This window comes from Osmia bicornis, chromosome 13, assembly GCF_907164935.1.
Source record: "Osmia bicornis bicornis chromosome 13, iOsmBic2.1, whole genome shotgun sequence".
Classification (NCBI taxonomy): Eukaryota; Metazoa; Arthropoda; class Insecta; order Hymenoptera; family Megachilidae; genus Osmia; species Osmia bicornis.
In genome coordinates this window covers 2,571,497-2,585,012 of record NC_060228.1, presented here as the reverse complement: position 1 = coordinate 2,585,012, position 13,516 = coordinate 2,571,497, and the positions used below count along the sequence as shown (strand labels likewise).

Below are 13,516 nucleotides of genomic sequence, written 5' to 3'. Positions count from 1 at the left end.
GTCTCAAACTAAATAAAACGATTAAACGATGAATAGAAATGAGAGAATTATGAAACTTCCTCTTTTTGTGATGTATCATTACCGAAAACAGTTAGAAATGATTATGCACCGTCCTATTTGCAACTAATACCAAAATTCCAGAGTTTCGTACACGGAGTTCAAGAAAGTTAACACCACACTCGCGTGATAATGTCGATTCATCGAGAAAAATCGAAGGAGTAAAATAGAAAAAAGAAGTAAAAAGGGAGAGGATGTTCCAGCTCGATAAAAGACACTTTGTGTCCTCGTTTCTCTCACAAAAGAAGCTCTGCTTGAAATATTCCCCCCCCAGCCAAGGTTCATAAATCACGGCTTTGTCGATGAATTTTGTTTCTTGAATAATTTCAAGAACACCGGCTTTTATCGGAAATGCCTTTTTCCACTTTTCACCTGTTCCTCGTTTATTGGGCAGCTGGAAACGATTAGGGGAACGAAATCGGGTTTTAGGAAACGACCAGAGGACAAGACTGGAACGGTTTTTCGGCTCGCGTTTCTGGTTCTTGTCGGTAGCCCCGGCTCGACGATATAATACGAGGAGCAAAGAGAACGACGAGAAAGAGGAACAGGAACAGCAGGAGGAGGAGAACGAGTCGAGGCAGCATTCTTTAGCCACGACCTCACAGAGAAGTTCGACGTTTATCACGAATCTACCATTTTAAGGAAAACAGCATTGAACACCTTTGTTTACGACAACCTTCGAGCCTGGAAACACCTTCAACCCGCTCGATGTCGAATGAAATTTTCCATCGAAAATCATCGTTTACTCTTATTTTCATATTCGCTCCACTTCGACCAAGTCGTTTCAGAGTTACTATTCCGGGATGGTGGATATCGAGGGTGGTTTCACCCCCTGAATCTCGAGTTAGGGTGGAATGGTCGAATTTCGATTCATCCCGGTTCGGCATGGCGTTTTCACCCGACTGTCTCAAGAGTCGGGATAACGTTCGGCGGCGGGTTCTTCGGCTCGGCTCGGCTTTTTTTCCCCTTTTGCTCGGGAGAGCAGGAAAAACGAAGGCGTACGAAGGGTTGAGGAGAAGAGACGAGAGCGAGAGAGTCGTAGTCGAGTCGACTCGGCGTTCTTCGGCCACGGTCCACGAGCAACGACACCATCGCCGTGCTACGTTTTTGCCCGAAGCGCCTCCAACAACCCCTCTCGCTCTCGCTCTCTCCAACCCTTCCTCCTTTCACCATAGGACACCGTCTCGCTCCATCCTTGTTTATCTATCCTCTTTTGCACGGTCGCGAATGCTTTGGGAAACACAAGGCGACAGAGAAAGATAGAGATCCGCGCATGCAGACACCTGCAGTCCGGCTCCGAAAGCCGACAGAGATACTGGGAAGAGAGTGAGAAAGATGGAAAAAGGTCGGCGCGTAAGGAGAGGCAGGATGGTTTGAAAGAGAGCGAGAGAGACGGGTAGATAGACGCGGACCAAAAGGAGATGCCAAAGAGACGACGAAACGAAGCAACGCGAAAATGGCTTCCGAACGATACTTGGCCAGGGACTCTCGCCAATTTCGAGCGAAATTACCCAGGACCCGTGGCGCGCATTGCTCGCACACCGGCTCCTCTTTCCATCTCTTTCTTCCTTATTTACTGTAATTTCATTACCCCGCGTTTTGCTTTTCGTACACCGTCTCCTCGTATCGTTTGCTCTTTGCATGAAGACGTCATTAACCTTTGTTTCGACTTCGATGCCTGCATGCACCCGCGTACTTCAAATATTGGCAACCGGTCGTTTATTATTAATTTTGTGAAATTAGACGGGACAACTAATTGAATTATGCCGTGAAAGGATAAAGCCAGGAGTCGTGCGTGTAAAAGCAGCACAGGCTCTCTGACACGAGTTATTAACCCTTTTGATAGTAAAGGTTGAATATAATTGTCGGTCGAGGGATACTAACGTCAGAAGTAGTTAGTATAGTAAATCAAAAGTAAATCTATAAAGCTAACAAGTATTTGTAACTTAAAAACAACTGGTTACCTTTGTACCCAGCTAATGGTTGAATTGGAAGCAAAATGAAATATACGAATCAATATTTGCTATATCGCGCTCGTTAAGCAACGCTGGAAACATCATCGAAGTTAATAGCGACAGGTGAAAGCAACGTTTGAAAATAAAATGATCGTTAAGTAAGCTAGCTGGTTCACTCTAACGATCGCGTTTTCCTCTCGTCGTTTCGCTCTTGGAAATGTATGTTACATTTAACGTTCGCGTTTTTCTTTTCTGGATACGCAATTTTACGCGATTCCGATCGTCGAATAACGATCGAAGCGTGCCAATTCTTCAAGATTCACCGTGAGAAATTCTTTCGTAACACGACACCGAGTCGAACTCGGATTTATTCGTCGGGCGTGTTATCGAAATTCTGGGCCAACGTCCAACCTACAACTGTGCAGAAAACCGAAAGCCTAGGCGAAAATAGCGAGCGTCAAGCCAGAAAAGTAAAGCGGCGCGTAGAAATAGAGAAGGACGTGGTGCGCTTAGGGTCCGGTTAATTATCGTGTAGATTACAAGAAGGCGACAATTAAAGGCAAACGAGAAGAAACATTGCTTCCGTACAAGGCACCAGCTGTTTTACGCATCAACCATGGAATTCGGTCGTTGTTTCCATTCTTTATTTTTTACGATTGTCGGTGCAAATTGCCGTACACAAGTTTCCTCTAATTTTCCACGATCACCGAGTGAATCACTGCGTTAAAATAGGAGGTTAACGATGCTCTCAGACGGCGAACATCTCTGAACCTTTGAGAACGTTACGTTTCTAAGTGAAACTATTATTCTTTGCAAAACTGAAAACAAATCATAATTGATATGAATGAAAATTTCAGTTTTATATTAAAATTTTCTGGAAAATAACCAAGTTATTCGGTAATTTCAAAATCACTTCCACTGGAACCAAGTAAAATATTTTCTGATTTATAAATAATGATGAGATTTGGTTGCAAGTCAAGTAAATCAGAGTGAAACTTGATTTTCTTTAAGTGTCCTATGAATAATGGTTAAGAGCGAATATCCTTTAGAACCGTCTTGCACGATCATCGACGAGGATCTGCCACGAAGGAAAAGGAGCACAACGACATTTCCTCTCACCATCCGCTACGTTTCTACGCGTCCGAACGAGGAAACGTCACGATGCCGCTGTGAATCATCGTTGGCAATCATGAATCACGTTGCCCTTCGGCGAACCGAGTTTCAAAGCAACAACGGTCACCGTATAGTCACCTCAGCGAGGATCTGAGCACCGGTAGGTGGGTCTTCTACGCGAAGGGATATTCCACGATGGATGATGAAATATTTTCCCCCTAGCGGCGGTATAATTAACCCTTAGGGTACTCGGGTTAACCTGGACGCAGGTAAAACGGTAGGGGTACCGATCAACTCCACTCGTGGAATTCTGCTTTCGAAATGCTCGACGAAGAGAGCATTAGTCTTCGAAACTAGCGACGGCCGATAGTGTTGGAGATTTACAACTGACTCGATCATTGAATAATTACAGATCATTAGAAAATTTTAATCTTGCCAAATCCTTGATAACTTTGATAAAATCGTTCGAAATGATCGGTAATCCATCCACCAGGCACGATCTGTTATTTGACCGATAGCAAATTTTGCTCAGACTTGAAAACAGTGACGTAGCTTGCGTGTCCGGTGCCCGAGTGCGCGGACACGACCGATAAGATTCTTCATTGTGTTTGTGTATATTGCGTGTCGCGATACCGATTCGCAGCGACGCGATACATCACGATTTAAATGTCTCTTGTAACACGGTACTTTACGTCACGCGGTACACCATTGCGTAACGAATGGCTGGAATAAAAAAAAAAAATAAGCAAAATCTATACTATAAAATTGGAGGCTGTTATTGTTATGCAACGCGGACAGCCTGCCGTTTAAACTGGCGTGAAATACGCGCAAAATATATTCTTTTTAATTGGAATTTCCCTTCTCTCTCTCTGCTACCTCTCTCATTAAACGCAATACCGCTCGGATCAAAGGTGATTCTGATTGATTATAGCAATCTAGCTGAATCCTAGGCGCAAAGTACCCTCGATTTGTCATTGGATCTTGAATACGGATTAGAAATTCGTTTGATTACAGGTGGAAGAGATTTTTTGGTTAAAAGAAATCGATTGTCACGGGTGTGAATCGAGTAACGTCAGAAGGAAAAAAAAAGGAATGCGAAGGAACGCATAACACGGCTGAAACCAGACGAACCGCAAAAAAACTGGCAAGAAAACTCGCAAATTTCCATCGACCTCCTCCACCTACGTCATTCTACAGGATTGGAACTCGCAGCGATCGATCTCAGATCACCTTGCCCAAGGTCGATCATCCTTCCACCGTGTTACTTGTCCCTAGAGAGAAAGATTGCTCCACTCCTCCAAAGGTCTTAGAAATCTAGCAAACTCTTCCTCCCGCATCATTTTTCGTATTTTTACTTATCTCTCTCAGCATGGATAATAAAAAACTGAAAATTATCGAGTGACCATCCGAATCAATAAAGAGAAAGTTCATTTCTGCCCCGATACGTTAAAAAAATTCCACCTCGCAACACGTGTAATACCTGTCCACCCCTCCTTCTCTCGTTCTCTCTCTCTCTCCCTCTCCTCTGATTCGTACCGACACAGTTCGGTGTACAGGCTGTACCAACCACACGAGATACGTATACATGGGTGATACAAGCGAAACGTATGCGCATGTACATATGTGGATACGTGTACCGAAGCTCGACCGCGATGAGAGATGACTTTCTAGGTAGGAGAACATGTAAAGTCAGACGATACGATCTTCTGATAGACCTGTGAGTGTCACATGTCCGTGATTCGCGATACCAACTGTGTACCCTTTCAAACGCATACCTACTTTAGCGTGTGCCTTTTAATTTGTTGGTAAAACGCGAATTCAAAGTAAATACCTAATGTGGTAGTAAATATTTGAGCGTCCAATAACGAATCCTTAATAGAAACTGTTTGAATCGTAACTGATCGCTTATGAAACAAATAAATCTATGAAATTTTCAGAAAAAATCAATTGTGCGATTTCACGCTAATTACCATTACTCCCTGTGTACACGAAACGACCAAACATCGACGAGCATATGTAGAGGCGAAACGCGCGTGCCCTCGCTAAACGCATTTTCCTCTCTCTCTTTCTCTGGTTAAGTGCATCTGCACAATGCACGCGTGCAGTTCACGCACACGCGCACACCTCGCGCCCGACCATTCGTCGTTAAAGTCATATGTACACTAATCCGAATGCGGTCGAGCGTGCATCGCGCGAGTGTGTACACATTCTCACGAATGTGTGTGGTGGAGTATAAAGAGCCACTGCAGGAACAGAAGCGGCGACGACCCGACGATGGTAACGACGAGTAAACATACGAGCGAGGCGGAGGAAGAAAGACGGACTATGTGTAAAGCAACGAGAATGGGCATTGCGAAGGAAAGAGGAGACGAAGAAAGGAGATATTCTTCGTATTCTCTCGAGCAGCTGGAGCAGGGTACATACCTAACTTGGGTCATACCGGCACGAACGCGATAAGTGTTCCTATCGGTTGTCCAAAAGCTAAGGGGGAAACGGCTCGTGGAATTCGAGGCAGGGTGGTCCTCGAACAGTGTCGCGTCGCACAGACAAATTTGGTCGATAATTAAAGATCGTTTTTTACCCGACGAGCAAGAGCTTAACCGCGATTATTTTCTTATATCATTCGTTCTGCTAATCGCTGCTATTCTTCGTTTTCCTTTTTTAATATTGCAATTTTCTCAGAATACATCCTTCTTTTTCTAAACATTTTGTGGGTATGAATTATAATAGCAACCTTGGCCTTTCGAAATCCAGTTTGTCCGAGAAAACTCGTAGAAACGTGACCCGCACTAAAGTGAGTTAAGTATCTCAACACGCTCATTAATTAATTCGTCGCCTCTGCGAATCAAATTATTCGCATCGATACCTAAACATTCATCACCGTCGGTATCGGTGCAATCTATCGAAAGGCAACGGGAGATGATGAATGTTTCCTACGAATTGTTCCCTTTCGCCTAGCCACAATGATAAATCGATACACAGGCTAACCAATCCGCCCTCGATCTTGTACGAGAAAAATCACAAACGATACAGTTCCATGACGAAACGTTTGCATCGCGACTAATTATCGTTCTTCTATGGAAATAAATTACATCCAGGTGGGACGTTTACTGGTCGAGTTCATTGTTCGAATGATTTACAACTTTGCAGGATAGCACGCGACGTAACGTCATCGTGGAGATTTTCACGTAACGCCAGGATATCTCGAGAATCAAATCGGGAGGTACCAATCATTTGTCGCGGACAATAAATTCGCGAAAATTCTTATTTCGACTGGTTTTCCAATCGCGAAACGCACCCCATAGATCTGCACCGTGATTCTGGCAACTGCGATAGACTGTAGTTCCATTCCAAATGAAATTTCTGATTCTTTCACGAGTGTAATTAACGAGAAAAAAAGCAACAAAAATTTGTAAACTACTATATCTGTGTTAAAATATCGTTGGCACCGTGTCGCGATTATATACATGTACGGTAATTTGAAAATTCCGTGTTGACCACCAATGATTTACGATACATCTATAATCGTGAATCACCGTGTACGGGATTTACGAGCCACCGATTGGTGTAATAACAAAACTCCATCTTCCAGTCGACGCAACGAGAGTTGGTCACTTTTCCATGAACGCGTTTCCCAGTGAAATTCGCGATTTAATGCCCTCCCGGGATCCTCGCGCCGGAATTATCGCGCGGAGAGCAAAGGTAAATAAAACTAATTAACGTTTAGGAAAACTGAAGTGTCCAATTATAAAACGTTGTTAATTGTTACGGCAAACATGCTCAATTTACATAACGGCACACCGTTGGGGATCGTTAAAAAAAAAAAAAATAACACAATGACCATTACAGTGGAATAAGATTGTTTTAAAACTATTCTTATCTTATTAATGTAATATTTCAATTTGATAATATTAATATCACCGGTGACCCCCAACGCGTTAATGAACGATCGTAGTATATGAAATACGATTCACGATTTATGAATGAAGTTGAGCCTCGTGATCGTTTAACTATTTATAAGCAGCACTTCATTACGACGCTGTATTATGCAGCCTCGAAGAACGAGCCACGAATGCCACCACCACGCTCGAGTTTCTTCTTAGCTCCTTTTCTTTTGTCATTCCGTCATTGATTCTTAACCCTTTCGGTGATAAATATTTTCGTTCAATCAACACGAATCAAAATGAATTTATGGAAAAATGATCACCTTATTTTTGCTTGTACCATCGGTTATACATGACACTCGATATAAATGATAGATATGAGTGGAATAATTTAACAAGATGGCGGGGATAGTGGAACGATCTTGCGACAAACGTCTTTTGCATGGACAATCGAGGGAGGACCCGTGGTAGCTGCTTTCTGGAGCATCGCATCCGGATGTCCCCCACCTTTTTCATTTCACCTCGTTTTCTTACGCTCCGAAACGATCTCTCTTCCCCTCTTCTTCCTCGTTCCCGCTCGTTTATCAGATGCCGTTTCGTATCGTCCGCTGACCCGCTTCTTCTACCATTTTCCTACCGTTTTACCATTTTACGCGCGAGTGTGCATAATCGACGACACCGGTAATAAATTCGCGATATCGCGCTATAAATCTCGCGAGAGGCAGATTATCTTGCGCACCGACGGAATTCCACGCTCGTTCGGTATCGAGCTTTTTATCCGAAACGTACGAGCTCGATCGTTGCCTTCTCTCTCGTGAGGGGGTGGTATTTTCGCGATTAACAGTAATAATCGCGATCCTCGATCCTTGAACGGACGATCGATCAATCTCTCGATAACAATGAACTTGATTCTTGTTGCACTACCGGCTAACGGTTCTCGCTCTTGAGCAACCGTGTACCAATGAATCAGCTACCGAATGCAGTGATAAAATACCCTGTTTTTATTCGTTTCAATTATGACTTGGAGCCAGCAGGTAGCATCGGAATTTTCAATTTTCACAGAGATCAATATTATACCGACAGAATCGAACGGCTCGCGAAGACACGGTTCACCGACAATTAATCCTCGATTAAACGTATCTCGCGCGGAACGATGGTCGACGAGATCGAGCCAGAGGATGCTGGCGACCTTGCACAAGCCATGGTTCATAAACGGCGCCGCGTTTATACGACGCTATCAAACAACGAGTCAAGGAAACTCGTTGCGTGTTGCTCGTAAGATATAATTCTCGTTTCGCGGATACGAGTTCCGTACAATCGTTCTGATGACCGTTTATACTGGTCGCGAGCAACGTTCCAAGCATTTCGAAGAAACAAACAGCAGCCAACGCGTTTTCTTTTCTTCTTTCCAATCTCTGCTATTGCTAATCATCGATCGATCGATCGGATTCGAAATGGAAGAATACGAAGAGTTAGCGAGAAATGGATAACGATAACGTTTCTCACGGATGGTCGCCGGGAACAAAACGAATTGCGGAAAATTAATAGGGGGAAGGAGAGGCGAGGAACGTTTCTCCTGGAGCTCTCTCCGCTCTTCTCTCGAGTCGGAGTCGGCCGTTAAGAGCGGCGGAATACCTGAGAAACGAGTTGGAAAAAAACGCACGCTGCCGAGACCGAGGTGAAGGAACGAGTGCACACAAGTCCCTTTTGCCACGAAGAGCAACGCGTTTTACGATGCGATGAAGAGAGTCGAGGATAGCAGCAGGTCTATAGAGAGAAACCGATGGGGTAACGAGGATGCTTGGCCAGAAAGGAGAGACAAAGAGGAGAGAACGGGTTCGACCGCACGCTGAATTTTATCCGAAACTCGGTACGATCTTACCCCTTCCATCTCTTTATATCTCTCCTCCTCTTTCACCTTACCATCCGACCATCTTTCTGTCGTTTTGTCTTTTCGTCGTTCCTTCTGGGACTCCGGGTTCCCTTTTCTTTTTCTTTTTTTCTCTCTCTTCTTTGCCCTCTTCTGTACGAGACTACATCAACTCTGTTACCTGAACGAGGACGAAAAGAGGAAAATCGTGGTGCGAGCGAGAGAAAGTGAACCTCGCCGACGAATCTCCATGCTAACAACGAGAACCCGTCCTAATTATTCCTCGAGTGTCGGTAGGAAGATCGTCACCGCCCGCAAAAGAGGGCGAGAGAAGCAAAGATATAAAGAGAGAGGGAGATGCTCGCTTGGTTTAAGGAAAGAGAGAAAGAGAGCAAGAGTAGTAGTAGTCGTTCCAGCTCGTGGCAAATGAGCGGCACTCTGTATCGATCACCGGAGGTCACGACTCTCGGATAGGTAAATGTGTGAACATACATACACCCTCTCAAAAGTATTTCATCGTACGCGGAATGAAATAAACACTTATTTCTAATAATTAAGATAATATCATTGCGACTTTATCGGTTGTCCTTAAGAAACGAACAATTGTATGGTCATCTTCGTTAATGGAAGAGTTAAACAATTTTCAAAGAAATAATTATTCACTGCGAATGCGGCGTATCTCGGTATACGTAGATACAACTTGGATTCGCGTCACACCTGTTAATTGATACAATTATGCATATGATACAAGTGATCAGCTTTTGAACAGTAGTGTATATGGATACGCGGAGGTATGCCGGATAAGTGTACACGCGTTTATAGCGATTGCCAGCGTACGTCGAGAGAAACGAGAGAAAAGAATGAAAGGAAGGAGAAAGACCGACAGGTAGTAGACGAAGCAACGACTTTACGCTGGTTACTTGACTGAACTCGGCCTGTGTTCACCGGTACCGTAGTTCTCCGTTAAGGTACTTCCGTATACAAACACGAGCGAGTGCTTTTTGTTTAACGATACATCATCGAGGTTGGTGGAACCGTGGAACCGTGCCGGACGAGTCGTAGAATGGATTGCATTCTCTTTTTCACGGTGGCGAACGCGACAGTCCTGGCGACGATACAGAGGACGTATCTATCGAACAATGGTCTCGATGTACGCGTAGATATACAGGGTGTTCCAGCGATAAACTGTGTAACGTTATTTCGATACGCGAATTGTTGTCCCGTTGAATGCAGAGGTAAAGAACGCAGGTACATATCATAAGATAATCGGGGCACATTGGTGCGGCAAGTGTCCTATGTGACAGGCCATCGACCTAGAAAGCACATTAGCCGTTGGTTGGCGAGCTTGTCAACTATTTAGAAACGATAGCCCGCGTTTCGAGGGATCGCGGTTCCATTCCGTATCAGCTAGCTAGCCACCCGTTCCTCCCGTTCCTCCCAATCCTCGCTGTTGGCTCTCCTTTGGCCGGGCTGGTTTCGATCGTGCGAACAAACCATCCGTAGCCCACCAACCAACGATGGAATCGTGTTCCGTGAGTCCGTCGGGTTTTGCGCGAGAGAGCTGCCGCTTCTCTTCCTCTGGCCTCTACCTCCCCTCGTAACCGTCTCCTCCCAAACCCCCTACCTCACTCTCTCACAGAGTATTGAACGAACGAGCACGAGGAGAGGAACCAGGAGAGACCAGAGGCAAGCGACGACCGACAGAGATCGAACGAGAACGGCACGAGCGGTAGAAAGAGAAAGAGAGAGAGAGAAAGAGAGAGTAACGGATAGAACGCGCGCGTGAAAGAGAGAGAGAGAAAGAGGAACGACGACGAACCTGGAACGCGAACAGGAACACGCGAGAGAAAGATGGAGGCAATGCGAAGCAGGGTAGCCTGCCGGCATACACAGCATAGCCAGAGAGACGTGTCGGTTCTGTGGATCCCTCTTGCCACGTTTCTCTCTTCCACCTTTCTTCTTTCTCCCTCGGTTGTACGCTAACTTCAATCTCTCCTACTTCGTCTTTAGCCTTTCGCGTAACTCTTTCTCTGTCTCTTCAGCTCACCAAGCTAGTCTACCTCCATCCAGAGCGCTAAAGTCCTCTCTGAAATGCGACGGTAACACCCTCCCTCCCTCCCTCGCTATCCTCTACCTCCACCTCCTCCTCCTCCACCTCTTCTGCCGTCATCCAAAGCGTCCCTTTTCCTCGCTCCACGGATCCCGGTCTGTCTTCCTCGATCTTTCGCTCGTACCTCGTCCCTTCCCACAACGACCCCTCCCGCGGTCCAATCGCGGCCCTCCGTGCCGTACAGATTACAGAACGAGTGAAGAGCAGAAACCCGGTGCGAGCGCGAGAAAGAGATGAGTCCCACGATGAGAAAGACAGTCGGATAAGAAGAAGAAGAAGAAGAAGAAGAAGACGAAGATGAAGAAGAAGAGGAGAGATCAGGACTGCGTCGTCATCTACTCACCGAGTCGATGTTCCTCTCTTGCTTTCTCGCGCGCACGTTCTCGTCCGCTTGGTCCCTCGCGCAACGACCAAGAACCCGAGCGAAATGCCTGAGTTTTTACAAGCCGACCGAACAGAAGACTCCAGAGTACCGCGGACGAGCTGACTCCGAGCCGAGAACGATGATATCCAACACCGACCACGTTGTACGGATCGAAAGTTTGCCAAGCCGCCCCCACCGTGTCACCAAAAGGGAGAACCTTCCAACCACGAGGACACCGGGGACCGATTCGTAAGAACCGACGAGATAAGCTGCCGATCAATGATCGCCGGTGGAATTTATGTGTCAGAAGAGAAGTTTGATAAGATAACAGCGAGGTTCGAGTGTGAACAGTTTGCTCAGCGATGTACCGCAACCCTTCAATAGGGTAATTAGATTAACTTGGACGAAGAGCGATGGAAACGCATCGGAGAGCGCAGAATTCTGAATGAAAACGAGAAAACTCTGTTTCTGATGGATAATCTCAAACGCTAATCGCGAAATTAACACCGTGTCGTTCGAAGCAATAAGCCGGTTAAAAGCGAGACAAAGCGAAGGAAACGTAGCATGGAAGAAGATAATGGCCAGTTAAGAGTAAAACAATCGATAAGATTGAGAGAAGAAGAAGGGGGCAGGCGAAGCGGAAACGGAGTACATAAAGCGAAAAGCCGGCGCATCGTTGATCCGGAATACCGAATACATTAATCAATAACAAGGGGGCTGGTCGAATAAAATGAGAACAGGAAAAACGGAGAGCTGTTTCAATGGGAGAAGAACCGCGAGATGCCCCGATACAACGTAGAAATTCTGAATAGCAGCATTAGTCAGTCTCGTTGGTTCAACGCTTGATATGTCGTAATTAACGTCGGTCCCTGCTTGATTTTTCTTTTCTTTACATTCGCTACGTCCTCAGCCGTATTTTATCTACGAAACGATCCGCGAAACCACGGCTGTACACAGTTCCAGCTTGCTTTGCGGTTACGCTTTCGCTCTCGATCCTTTTCCGCCGTTATCGAGCGGCAAAACTTGCAGCAACAAGAATGCTCCGAAACAAGGATTACTTTCAATCTTAAAAAAAGAGCCTCGAATGCAGGGAGAAAGCTTCGATTTTCCAGAGTTTCACGATCTTCCGGAGGTTTCCGTAGGCTAGCACGCATTCGTCGGTTACCAATATCCGGCTGTCACGCTTCGAAACGGAGCGGAGCGCCAAGACAAACGCTCCTCGTATTCTTCCGTTTTCGAAGCTTGAATAGCAGCACGGAGGGCCAGGATATCTTTTGGGAGGGCCGCAAAAGGGCGGCTTTGGGGTTTCTTTTTTCCAAGCAGCTGCCAGCGAACTAGGATCTCGATGTGTGCGCGCGTGTATGTATGCGCGCGCGTGATTGAGCTTCGTACAAAGACGCAAGGCAAGAACATTTACGGGATCGTGTAAGTGCGTGCGTGTGTCCGCTCGTGTGGCATGAATCCGTGCCACACATGTATCGAGTTTCAGGAGGCACGTTAGGCGTTACCATCGACCTTCTTATATGGAATCGCGTGCGAGCAGGTACCTACAGGGTGAACAAAAAGTAATGCTCGTGGTTTACAGAGGTGATTCTTTGATACGAACATTCGTAAAGAAACCTAGCCGCAAGATTCATCCATTCTCTATCTCGACAACAGCCAATATACGTTTCAAGAAAAATATTTCGATAAAATTTATAATTTAAAATGAGAAGCTTGAAGCCAGTCATTTTGACTGGTTTGATAATTCTAATGTTAAAGAGTAATTATGGAGTGACAGTGTTTCTTGACGCAGAGAATCACGAGTATCACCTTTTGCACGCGCAAATAAGCATCTAAGAAATGGCCAAAGGGAACAAACAACAAGGTGTATCTAAGGTGTTGGCCTAGCTGCCGCGTAATCTAATGCGTGTATCACTTTTGAACAACAAACGGACGACTCCGTTATCGGCTTCATCCGTCTCGACACAGGCGGAGAAATTAAATCGCTCCAGTTTCGAGGTTCGCCGATAATTACACAGGTTGAGCGAATTAAATTGTTCCTTTCGATCGCGTGACCGGTATTATAGAGATTATATGATAATTAGATAAACAGCGCGATCTCTAAGCTCCGGCTTCGTTACGTCGGACGTTATGATACAGTAGAAGGTTGATTATCCGAAT

The 13,516-nt window shown here is 45.5% G+C and overlaps 1 protein-coding gene across 17 annotated transcripts in view; it reads right to left on the bottom strand.

The window, feature by feature from the left end:
• Positions 1-13,516, bottom strand: part of LOC114880598 (bromodomain adjacent to zinc finger domain protein 2B) — a 96,156-nt gene that overhangs the window by 71,272 nt on the left and 11,368 nt on the right. The window lies entirely within an intron of this gene.